This window comes from Artemia franciscana, unplaced genomic scaffold, assembly GCF_032884065.1.
Source record: "Artemia franciscana unplaced genomic scaffold, ASM3288406v1 PGA_scaffold_169, whole genome shotgun sequence".
Taxonomy (NCBI): domain Eukaryota; kingdom Metazoa; phylum Arthropoda; class Branchiopoda; order Anostraca; family Artemiidae; genus Artemia; species Artemia franciscana.
This window is the reverse complement of record NW_027062639.1, coordinates 112,448-125,201: the sequence shown is the minus strand read 5'-3', so window position 1 is coordinate 125,201 and position 12,754 is coordinate 112,448.

Here is a 12,754-nt window from a genome sequence, read left to right as displayed (position 1 = left end):
GAAGTACAGAGAATCTACCATCTCGTTTGGATACTCGATCTAAATCAGATACGTATTTACTACTAACTGAAAAATGGGGATTTGATGGTGATTTGTTAGACTGACCTACTGAATTATTTATCAAACTAAGAACATCAATTGGGTTATTTTGAAGATGAGATAGTCGCTCACCCAAGGAGGAGATGTCACCCAAACTAGAGTCAGACAAATTAAAAAAAAAATACAAACTATGATCCATCATGCGCCACCCACCATCCAGCTTGGTATCTTCATAACAATGATATGTGGACAGCAACTAGGCAAACAGAACGATGAACTCATTTTTTGTGAAAAAAGAAACTGAAACAGAAAAAATAAAGGCCAAAAACAGAAAACTTGAATAAGTAAAAAACTTGTATACAAAATGAAAAACAACAAAAACTTAACTAAATCTCCCAATCCAGGAGAAAAATTTATATATCATAACTTACGAAAAAAACCCAAAACAACAACAACTAACAAACATCAAACAAATCACTAAAAAAAAATGAACAAATCACACATATTACTCATCACCTCCGACTATCACAGCGGGGGAAGGAACCACAGAGGTCGTATTACTAGATAGTTTAAAGGGATCAAAACATGAGTCCTCTATTCGCAACCAAGTCTTACTCTTTGAAGACTTTTTCACTTCAATCCATACACCAATCCATTTCGTTATTACTCGGGTTTCAGCAACTCTAGTTTGAAGTGTCAGATGATGTACGCAGATTATAGCCGAAAGATAGCAGTTCTTTTCTACGACGTGCCAATTCACGCGGGGAGATCGGAAGTGATACTTTTTCCAGATCCCTTCAGCCTACCACAATTTTTCATAATTCTGTTGCTTTGGATTTGTATAGAAGTAAATCTTTTCTGTCTAAGACTTTTTCTGTTGTGATTGGTAATCTAACCTGATCTATTTTGCTCTAATTTTACTAAGATATTTTTACTTTCATGCCCTCGTTAGATTTTGAACATGCTCTTTTGGTATTTTCTTTGAAAATGTTTTTTTTTTAGTATTTTCATAGAAAAACTGAAAAACAGCAAAACATCAGAATAACTGAGGAACAGCCAGAAAAAGATTTTTTTTTATTCTATCGTTCCGATTCAAACTTAATAGGGGTCAATCAACTAAAACGAAAAGAAATAGAAAGAAAAATTTTCTTCTTTATTGCTAGTTTTTAATGTGTCCACCATCGTCAATGCACCACTACCGACTATGAATTTGCTAAGAGTGTTTGGGCTATTTGAGGGTGTAAAAATGGGGAGGATTGTTGTAAAATGTACCTGGCAAGTGATGTATTGACGTTACTGGATATTGTCTGTATAAAGACGGAAAAAATCTGTGAGGAATATGGCTTGGATTTGGGGTATTATTTTTCAACTCCTTATCTGGTGATGGATTTAATTCTTAAAATCAGTAAAGATAAAATAGGCTTGATCACCGACGTGGATCAGCACCTATTTGTAGAAAGATCAATGAGGGGAGGATAAGTTTTCCATCGAGATCGTATACTTGAAACTGACCCGACTGAAAAACATACTGGTGTAAAGTCAGATGCAGTTTTTCTGGATATGAACTCTCTTTATTCGTCAGCATTTTCTCGCTACTCTTTGCCATGCGGTAATTACAAATGGCTTAGTTATCCTTGTTCTCCGAATTTCCCCGACATTGCCACATTTGAGGAGAATGGAGTGCAACGATGGGTTTTTGAAATTGATGTTGAAATACCGGTGGTGAAATGCTTCATGACTTGGTAAAAGATTATGTTTTTCCGTGAATAAGCAAACCGGTGACCAAGGACTCTTTGATTCCATATGTATTTTTTTGGTAGAGGATGGGGGTCTGCACTGAATACCTTCAAAGCAAAAACCCATTGCCGACCTTCACCCGACAGTGAATATCGTTGTACAGCATGTTCTCTTGAGATGGATGCTAACCAATGGTTTCAAGGTCACAAGGATACATAGGGCCCTCCAATTCGACAAGAAGCCATTTTTTGAAAACGTTTACTGGCACTTTTGTCAGTAGAAGTTCAGAAGCGGAAACAAAGGTTGAAAAAGAAATCTTCAAACAAATTTTCAATTCAGCCTTCGGTAAAAATGTGCGAGAGTGTATGCAATAGAGCTCGCTGTGACGTGGTGACTCACCCCCAAAAAATGTGCCCAAATCATTACCGATCCAAATTTCACATCATCGAATACCATAGACTCCCGTATGGTCCTCTTACATAGGAAAAAAAGAAACATTATTTTAAATAAAATATTGCTGCTGGTAGCACAATTACAGAAACCTCAAAAAAAACTCATGACGTCGTTCTTTTACAATGTTTGTAGGTGCCAATGGTCGTGGTGGGGGACAAATTCAAGTATATTATGGTGATATAAATTCAGTTTTGCTAAGCGTTTATACCGAAAATTTGAGGTATAAAAAAGCGTTTATATATCCCCCTGTGCCCCCCGGCGTCTCCGTTGTAGTTGTGTCCCTGTGTCCGGGTCGTCATTTATATTCCCTGTGTCCCCGTCGTCATTTGTGTCCCGGTGTCCCCAGTCTGTGATTTCTATTTGAGTGTCCCGGGCGTCATTTATATTCGTCAGATATTGTAGGGCATCGTAGCATCGATGAGTTTAAGCAATTCTTGTCAACTGATTGTTTCGCCTATAAAGAATATTATCTCGAGGTAAGAACTGATCACCGACCACAACGATTGCCACTTTGTTGATAGTTGCGTATCAGGAGGCATCAATTCGATTGCTGTTTTTAAGCAGAAGCACTAAATTATTATTTTTGTGGAAAAGATGATATATATAAATATATATATATATATTTTCTTTTTAGTTTTTTGTAGTTTTTACCTTTTTTAGTTTTTTTCTTCTTTTGTATTAATGCTAAAGCCAAGGTTCAAACCTGGAGCCTCTCGGACCTAGAACCTGAAACATAACGCTTTACCAACTCAGCTACTTCGGCGTGAATACATTCGTTTTGAGCAGCTTCCTCGGGTGTTGCCATTGTTGTCCTGGTCGTTATATTGCCTGTGTCCCGGTCGTCATTTGTGTCCCGGTATCCCAGTCTGTAATTTCTCCTTGAGTGTCCCGGTCGTTATTTATATTCCCTCTGTCCCGGTCGTCATTTGTGTCCCGGTCTGTAATTTCTCTTTGAGTGTTTTTTCTTTTTAGTATTTTTTAGTTTTTTACATTTTTTCTTTTTTCAGTTTTCTTTTTCTTCTTTATTTTTCAGCTTCACTATGAAATACATATCGCCGAACCTTTGTTTTTTTAACTAAAATCTGGTAGGCATTGATGACCTTATCCAAGTCAAGATCCCAAACCCAATCATCATCGCTATCATTTTCAGTTTTGATATGTTTTGACTCTCGCTGTCCAGGTGGATCTTCATCTAACTGCGCGGTTTTGCGTTCTTTAGCCTCAAGCCTGTTTCCTTGCTGTTCTTTTAATTCCTCGGCACGCTTTCTTTTCTGACTTTCTCTATCAGCAGCAAGTTTTTTGGCATAGACTCTTTGAGCATCTTCATCGGCTTTTGCCATTGTAAGTTCATCAGTCATTTTAAACTTAAACATTAATAGATTTCTACGTGAACATATATGTCTTAAATATCTTTAATGACGTCACCGTCATAGCAAAAATGACGACAACTAACTTCATGACGCCAGTCGACACAGAAACATGACGTCACCTGATCCACAGACAGACAACTTATTTTTATATATATAGATAGATATAATTCTAAAATTGTCAGGTAATTTTCTATTTTGAAATAAAAACTAAAAATTATTGCTCAGACAACATAAATATTTTTGATATTTACATAATAGCTTTAGTGGTTCTGGACTGAAAACTAAATATGCTAATCAAATTGGGAATTGCAATCTTTTAGGTTGAAAAGGCAGATCCATTGGAATCATGAGAATGCGTGGAATAAGAAAAGCCTCACCCTCAAAAGGCCCTGTCAAGATTGTTGCCTCAATTACGTTATAACAGACATAACACGTCATTTGTGTCCCGGTGTCCCGGTCTGTAGTTTCGTTAGTCGACAAACATGACGTCAGACGACAAACAACTTCATGACGACATACAGCTCAATCCTTATAATGACGTCAGTCGACAAACATGACGTCAGTCGACACACAAACATGACGTCAGTCGACAGACGGACAAACAACTTATTTTTATATATATAGATATATATATAAACAAGCTGTTGGGGTGGCGCTTCGCGCCACCCCAACACCTAGTTGGTGGGGCGCTTCGCGCCCCCCAAGCCCCCCCGCGCGCGTAAGTCGTTACGCGCCATATTAGTTACGCGCCATTGTAGTTGTGTCCCTGTGTCCCACATGTGAATAGAGACAGATATAAATATATGTTTTTAACTACGTAAAACATGCGAATATACAACATTCTTCGCTGTCCCATTGTCTGTGCATATAAATAGATTGTCAGGTTTACTGACTCTTGAACATGCAACATATAATTGTCCATGGGAAAAACAATCCGTATTCAGATCTATACCTCATTATTCTAATGATGTGTCCCTGTGTCCCGGTCGTCATTTATATTCCCTGTGTCCCGGTCGTCATTTGTGTCCCGGTGTCCCAGTTTGTAATTTCTCTTTAAGTGTCCCGGTCGTCATTTATATTCCCTGTGTCCCGGTGTCCCGGTCGTCATTTGTGTCCCGGTGTCCCGGTCTGTAATTTCTATTCGAACAATCCCTGTGTCCCGGTCGTCATTTATATATCCCGCCTGTGCCCCCGGCGTCCCCGTTGTAGTTGTGTCCCTGTGTCCCGGTCGTCATTTATATTCCCTGTGTCCCGGTCGTGATTTGTGTCTGGGTGTCCCAGTCTGTAATTTCTCTTTGAGGTTCCCGGTCGTCACTTATATTCCCTCTGTCTCGGTCGTCATTTGTGTCCCGGTCTGTAATTTCTCTTTGAGTGTTTTTTCTTTTTAGTTTTTTTTTTAGTTTTTTACCTTTTTTCTTTTTTCAGTTTTCTTTTTCTTCTTTATTTTTCAGCGTCACTATGAAGTACATATCGACGAACCTTTGTTTTTTTAACTTAAATCTGGTAGGTATTGATGACCTTATCCAAGTCAAAATCCCAAACCCAATCATCATCGCTATCATTTTCAGTTTTGATATGTTTTGACTCTCGCTGTCCAGGTGGATTTTCATCTAACTGCGCGGTTTTGCGTTCAAATACCGTTAATGACACCACCGTCAAAGCAAAAATGACGACAACTAATTTCATGACGTCAGTCAACACAGAAACATGACGTCACCCGATCCACAGACAGACAGACAGACAACTTATTTTTATATATATAGATATATATATATATATATATATATATATATATATATATATATATATATATATATATATATATATATATATATATATATATATATATATATATATATATATATATATATATATATATATATAGATATATATATATATATATATATATATATATATATATATATATATATATATATATATATATATATATATATAGATATATATATATATATATATATATATATATATATATATATATATATATATATATATATATATATATATATATATATATATATATATATATATATATATATATTTTTAACTACGTAAAACGTGCGAACATACAACATTCCTCGCTGTCCCATTGTCTGTGCATATAAATAGATTGTCAGGTTTACTGACTCTTGAACATGCAACATATAATTGTCCATGGGAAAAACAATCCGTATTCAGATCTATACCTCATTATTCTAATGATGTGTCCCTGTGTCCCGGTCGTCATTTATATTCCCTGTATCCCGGTCGTCATTTGTGTCCCGGTGTCCCAGTTTGTAATTTCTCTTTGAGTGTCCCGGTCGTCATTTATATTCCCTGTGTCCCGGTGTCCCGGTCGTCATTTGTGTCCCGGTGTCCCGGTCTGTAATTTCTATTCGAACAATCCCTGTGTCCCGATCGTCATTTATATATCCCGCCTGTGCCCCCGGCGTCCCCGTTTTAGTTGTGTCCCTGTGTCCCGGTCGTCATTTATAATCCCTGTGTCCTGGTCGTGATTTGTGTCCGGGTGTCCCTGTCTGTAATTTCTATTCGAACAATCCCTGTGTCCCGGTCGTCATTTATATATCCCGCCTGTGCCCCCGGCGTCCCCGTTGTAGTTGTGTCCCTGTGTCCCGGTCGTCATTTATATTCCCTGTGTCCTGGTCGTGATTTGTGTTGAGGTTCCCGGTCGTCATTTATATTCCCTGTGTCCCGGTCGCCATTTGTGTCCCGGTGTCCCTGTCTGTAATTTCTATTCGAACAATCCCTGTGTCCCGGTCGTCATTTATATATCCCGCCTGTGCCCCCGGCGTCCCCGTTGTAGTTGTGTCCCTGTGTCCCGGTCGTCATTTATATTCCCTGTGTCCTGGTCGTGATTTGTGTTGAGGTTCCCGGTCGTCATTTATATTCCCTGTGTCCCCTTCTGCCTTCTGCCTTCTGTAGTTTCTTCTGCCATTGTAGGATTTGGTAACATTCTATCTTTTTCAATGTTTTTCAATTTGTCTAACATGTTTCTTCTAACATTAACAGTTAAAAAAATCTTCACGTGCCAAGCTTGCTAAAGCTCAACAATTTATAATAAACCTCAAAATTTTAAGTATCTTTTTTAAGGTTTTCAAATTCCATTAATATATTGTCAAAATATTTCGAAATATTTATGCAATATCCAGTTTTTACATTTAAACCCTCAACACAAAAATACATACAACATATTTTTATATATAGATAAGATATAATCTGGCGTAACAGACATAGTGTAACAGACAAAACAGACAGACAACTTATTTTTATATATATAGATTGCACCAAACATAAAATTCATACGGGGTCTTGACGTGTTTAACATTATTTAACCAGACTCATTGTTATTTATTGATGATTTAGCTGAATGCATTCAAGAATGGTTTCAGGAGACGTTAAATATATTCACAGTCCGGTCTCATAATGAAAAAATTTCTGTAACCGTTGTTGTCCATAATTTCTTTCGTCAGAGCAAAGTTATGAAAACACTTGTTTTGAATTGTACTTACTATATCATCTATGGGGTTGTTCGTGAGTCAAGTTCTCCTGTAACTTTAAACAAGAGCATATATCCCGGTGAATAAAAATTTTAATTCATTCTCGGCTGACAGTCAGGCTACAATTAGACCCTAGGTACACATTTTATTGGATCTCAATCAAAACACGCATTAAGAGTTACGTATAGTTACGGATATTTTTGGTAATGAAATTACCTTATATCTACCCGTGAATAGTACAAATGTCATTAGTTGTCATCATGACATTGAAGAAACTACATGAAAACAGACATTTGTTTTCCATTTTAAGCAATTCAAAATCGCGGCTTAAATAGGCTATAGTCAAACATAGTATCAAAAATGAATTCATTAATCTCCTATGTGATTTTTTTAAATTTAACTAAAGGCAATGTTAAACTGCACAGAAGGTGTAAGGCAATATACAAAGCAATATCATTCACTTGTGTGTACCCTAGCTTGCAAAAGGAAAGGAAAAGATTTCAAAAGAAATTGAATTGATCAATTGGGAGGTAGTTTCTTTTCATTGTTACTGCCAGTTACCGCGGGACTTATAGAGTTCTCTGTTCTCTAAAAATTTCCAATTTTTATAAATATCAAGAACATAATCTTGATAAATTTATTAACAATGAAACAATTGCCGATGATACGAAATTAGATTTTCTTCAAAATGCCATTCGACGTGTCGACAAATATAAATCGTATCGTTAAAGACCGCTCAAACTAAATCTCATTGATCAACCTCCAACTTTAGAAAGTGTGGAAACTTTAAAAGCGCCAAAACAAGAAGAAGATTAAACAGTGAACCGAGTTACACTCTTCGTCGAAATCATAGAGGTCGTGGTAATCATTATCGAAAAACTACAGCTGTTTACCATTAAATGCATCACAAGCAGACCTTTTAACTTTATACAAGACTCAAAGACATTGTAACACACCATACAAGTATATTTTACTTGTAATTAGTGCTCTAATCGCAATGCATATGACATTCCATGCGTTCAAACACAGGCGATGTAGTTTCTAGAGCATATGAATATATATTTAAACAAGGTTCTTGTAGAAAAACACAAACAGATGAGGGTAGAGAATTTGTTAATCCACTTGTAAAAAGGTTGTATTTAAAAATATCGCAATGCTCTGTCATAGTCATAGCCAAATAAAGGCAGCATTGGCTGAATGTTTGAAAAAAAAATTTGAATTTTAATCTCGATCTATGGTACATTGAAAAATACATCTGCTTTTATTCAAGATTTACATAAAATCATAATGATTTATAATGAACTTCCTCATTGATTCCTGTCCAATTGTAGTCCTCTTGAAGTTCATCACAGCAATAATACACTTGACATATTTCTTTAACAATGTTTTTATGAATGGGTAGTCGAGAAAAAATTTATTGTTGGTCATACTAATCGAATAAATCGAAAGAATATTATTTTGAAAAGGGGTATGGTTTCACGGTCCACTAAGTTTTTCAAAGTGTAAACAGTCTTAATTACTAAATCTGTAACGCAGGGTCTACATTATATAATAGATAACTAGATTATCGGTAATTTTTATTATAATGAATTACAATAAGTTACAAAAGATATTAGCGACTTGTACTCGCAAGGGTAAAAGACAGTTGCTTGTTCGTCAGCTAGGGTACAACTCTGATTTCGATTCTTGGGTTGCCACTGAGCAGGTTATTAATGCTTAATGATTTCAATATGAAGTTTACATCAAGTGTTTCTGACCCCCTCTATGCTGATTTGAATAAAACAAACAATTTTTGGAAAAAACTCCCCCCGCCATCAAGTTTGAGGGAAGGCATGAAATTGCTCTTGTTTATTTAACTCTTAAAAATACATGTTATATTATAAAGAAGGATCGTACATATGATATAAGAGTAAGACCCTTTGGCTTCTCTGATAATCTTTGTGGGTAAATTTTGACTCTGACAATCACCGATTGGCTACAATACCCTACGATGAATACACGAATATGCATAAGCTTTGTCAAGTTATGAGCAAAAAGATTGCGAGTTTAAAGAAGGGTGGCTTTACTTTCGACTGTTCAACAGAGCAGAGGAGAATTTACATTATCAATCTGTTTAAGAATGAAAGAATTTTTTTGAATGAGGATTTATGTGAGGTTGTTGGCTTTAAAGATCGTATCATTAAAGCAAAAAATTCAGTGGCAAGGATCACGTTATCAATGCAAACTATGCACCCGGCTTTTCGACTGACAATCGTATATTTCTTTATACATCCTTTGTCGAGACATTGAACGTCAGTAATACCGATGTCCCCCCTACTTATTCTTGAGCTAAAAACCAGTCACGAACACATTCACCTCTATAACAAAAAGTATCTTCAATATATTCCAGTCAACATTTCATATTTGGAGATCTATTAGCTAACATTAAGAAGTGAAAAGGGCGATCCTCTAGCAATAAAAAAGGTTTGGCTGTGATTTCATGTCATTATTGACCCATTCACTGAGATGGCTAATAGAAAAAATACTTTGTTTGTCCTGTTTTTGATCGCTATGCTGCTAATCTTGGACCACTAAAATTGTGTCATGGAGTGGACTATTACAGGGTTCGTTTGTCAATGTCCGGTTATGGTCTCGGCAATTCGTTTGCTATGTTGTTTTGCTCCGCTCTACCCCAGGCTAAAAAAATATTTTGCAACGGTTGCCACAGATTTTCTGTCCTCTACACTACATGATTAGGGCTTTTTTAAGGATTCTAAAGAAAGTGGTCCACAAAATCTCAGGTCCAGGGCACGATCTCTCGGCGAGCAATTTAAATCATGATAGAGCAGAAAAGGTTTAAAAAGGGTAATAAAGACCTCATCAGTCTCAACTCAGGCAGGAAACGTAAAACATCTCTTTTGTCAAAGAAGAAGAAAAACAAAAGTAAAAATTATTAGATTGGAAAAGGATTTCTTTTCCTAAGAATGGCATATCTACCGCATAAAGAAGCTCATCCTTCAGTTAACTCATCTCTAAGCCTTTTCAACGCAGAAAGTGTTGATCTGAGTGTAAAAAACAGTTACTACGGACAATTCTAAATACAACAATGGGTCTCTTAAACCGTACATTTTCAAATTTATTCTAGTGAATATTAATTCATAGATCTGACTTCCACATTTAAATATTTGCATGTAATTTTCAAAAATTTGACAATAAAAAACCAAGTACAGCCGAGGGGTTATCTTATGAAAATAGTGTATTACACAATTTGTTTAGCCAAATAATTGTCTACATTAATGAAACATTGGTGACCACAAGCAACAGTCTTCAATTATGAAAGTGATTTACAATTCATGTTGATAACTCTAATGTCCTATAAGCTATTGAGAGGTATGGTAATTAAAGATGAAAGAAAAAGGTCACTGACAGTTACAATATACTTAGTGATTCGAAAACTAAAGATTTATGCTTCGTTTGGAAAATAAATCATGTTAATGTACCTCAAAGGTTGCATTCCAATATAAAGATTTATGTAAAGCTACAACTTGTACCATTCAATTTCATTTTGCAAAAATTACTTGGCACTTCACCTGATTTAACATTTTCTCTCACCTCGGAAGTACTTCATGTTCGAAAACAACACGTTATGAGTTCTTTTGTTTTGGTAATTGAAGAATTAAGGGCTAGTGAAAATAATATCAAACTGCCCGTGACTCATATAGCCACAAATCAACGACATATTGTTACAGGTACACGTACCTTCACCGATTTGGCATTTATCAATGGTGAAATTCCTTCAAAATTTGCTTTGACTTTTGTGAAACGTGACAGTGCCGTTGAATCATAGACAAATTCTCCACGTATATTTTAAGTGTTTGGACTTTCATCTCTTGTGTGTAAAATAAATAGAATTCCACTTTACAATTTACCCTTTGATAAATTCTGCAGAACCTCATATGAATTGACAATGCAATCTTTAGGTAGAGATTCGCAATTATTTGAAAATGATACAACCGAAGAAATGTTTCCAAAAACTCATGGTATCATTCTATTGGATTTGTCCGGTACTCAATATATGACTATTGTCCGAAAGGGCACGTTACATTTAGAGTCTTCCTTGGCTGGACCATTGGAGGAGAGTATTGCATTAACCTCGTTAAATCAATTTGAAACTTACTTGGAAATTACCCCTGATGGCAGTGTTCTAATGGACTTAGAACCATGAACGCAAAACAAATAACCGATATATTCATTTTGGATCCCTACATGTTTAAATATAAATCCTATTATATACCCTCGGATTTACTCGACCATATTCAAAGCATTAACAATGCCCATATCATTGTTAACAGTAGTCCATCAACTGTAAAGACGGGACATTGGCTATGCATCTTTCAAACAGCAAAGAAAATTGATTTTTTCTAATCTTCTTGGTGTACTGAATGCGTTCTACATACTTCACGCTAAAAACTATATGGAGCAAAGCGGAAAATCTATTATATAAATTTAGAAGCGAGTAGAAGATTTATCAACCAAAAGTTATGGTTTTCATGCAATATTTCACTTTATTTTTTGATGTCGCAGAGCTACCTACAGTGAATTATTCAGAATTTGTGGTGATAATCCTAAACTGAGCAACTTTCTTGTTGAAAATACTCTTTCTTACTTGTATAATATAAATTTCAGTTCCCTAAGACTGAAATGCTTTAAAAACGTTTGTGAATTTGTTTATTAATAAAATTTGTGTGTATAAAACTGTGTCTCTGTGTTCTATAGATTTCTTCTTTTACGCAGAGGAAACCTTCATTAAAGATAAGTGGTGACAGCTCTTCAGTATTTGACTTGTATTCATCCTGAACTGCAAAGTCAGGATGAAATTGTCTACAATATAACGTAACTTCATTTTTATTATATCCCTTTGTAAAGTCTATAGTACTATGCCGATTCATATTGCAAAATTCACGTGTTTCAATTTGGTTATTTTAAGCAATGTCGCACACAACATTTTCATATGAAGAATCACTTTCTCTAACAGCCAAATAAAAGTCAGTAGGCTTATGATCGTGTTAGCCAGTTTCTTCACAGCACCGTCGTCAAAACCAGACTCCCTTATTATTCCAGTAATTGAAGTGTAGATAAGGTTCTTCTTCACAAAGCAATTTGAAACCTCAACATACCAGTCTCTTAGAAATAAACTGAAATCACGTTTAGGGTTTTCGCAACCATACTAGGGTTAGTATATTTCGATTGATCACCTCTATCATATTGACAATTTGAGCATAGGACACCTTTAGCATGAGAGTCACAAATCTCTTCAAGACAGAAATTACAATCTTTAATTTGCACTGCGAATCCTCTATGCAATTTACATGGATTGTATAATCTTCAGTTTTCATTATAGCAATGAAAAAAGTACAATTCGCACAAAATGACCAGCTGTTCAGCGTATACAAATATAATAGACACGTGTAAAACATTTTTAATAGTGACTGTCTCACTTCCAAAAAGAAACTGACTCGCGATCACTAAAATGAATGTCTTCTAGGAGGAGGAGTAATGGAGTGACGTCACAAAACTTGTTCAACTAATTTCTTGTTGCCTTGCAAAATGACCGTCTAGGTAGTGGTTAAAAGCAGTCACAATATCATTTTGTTTCAATTA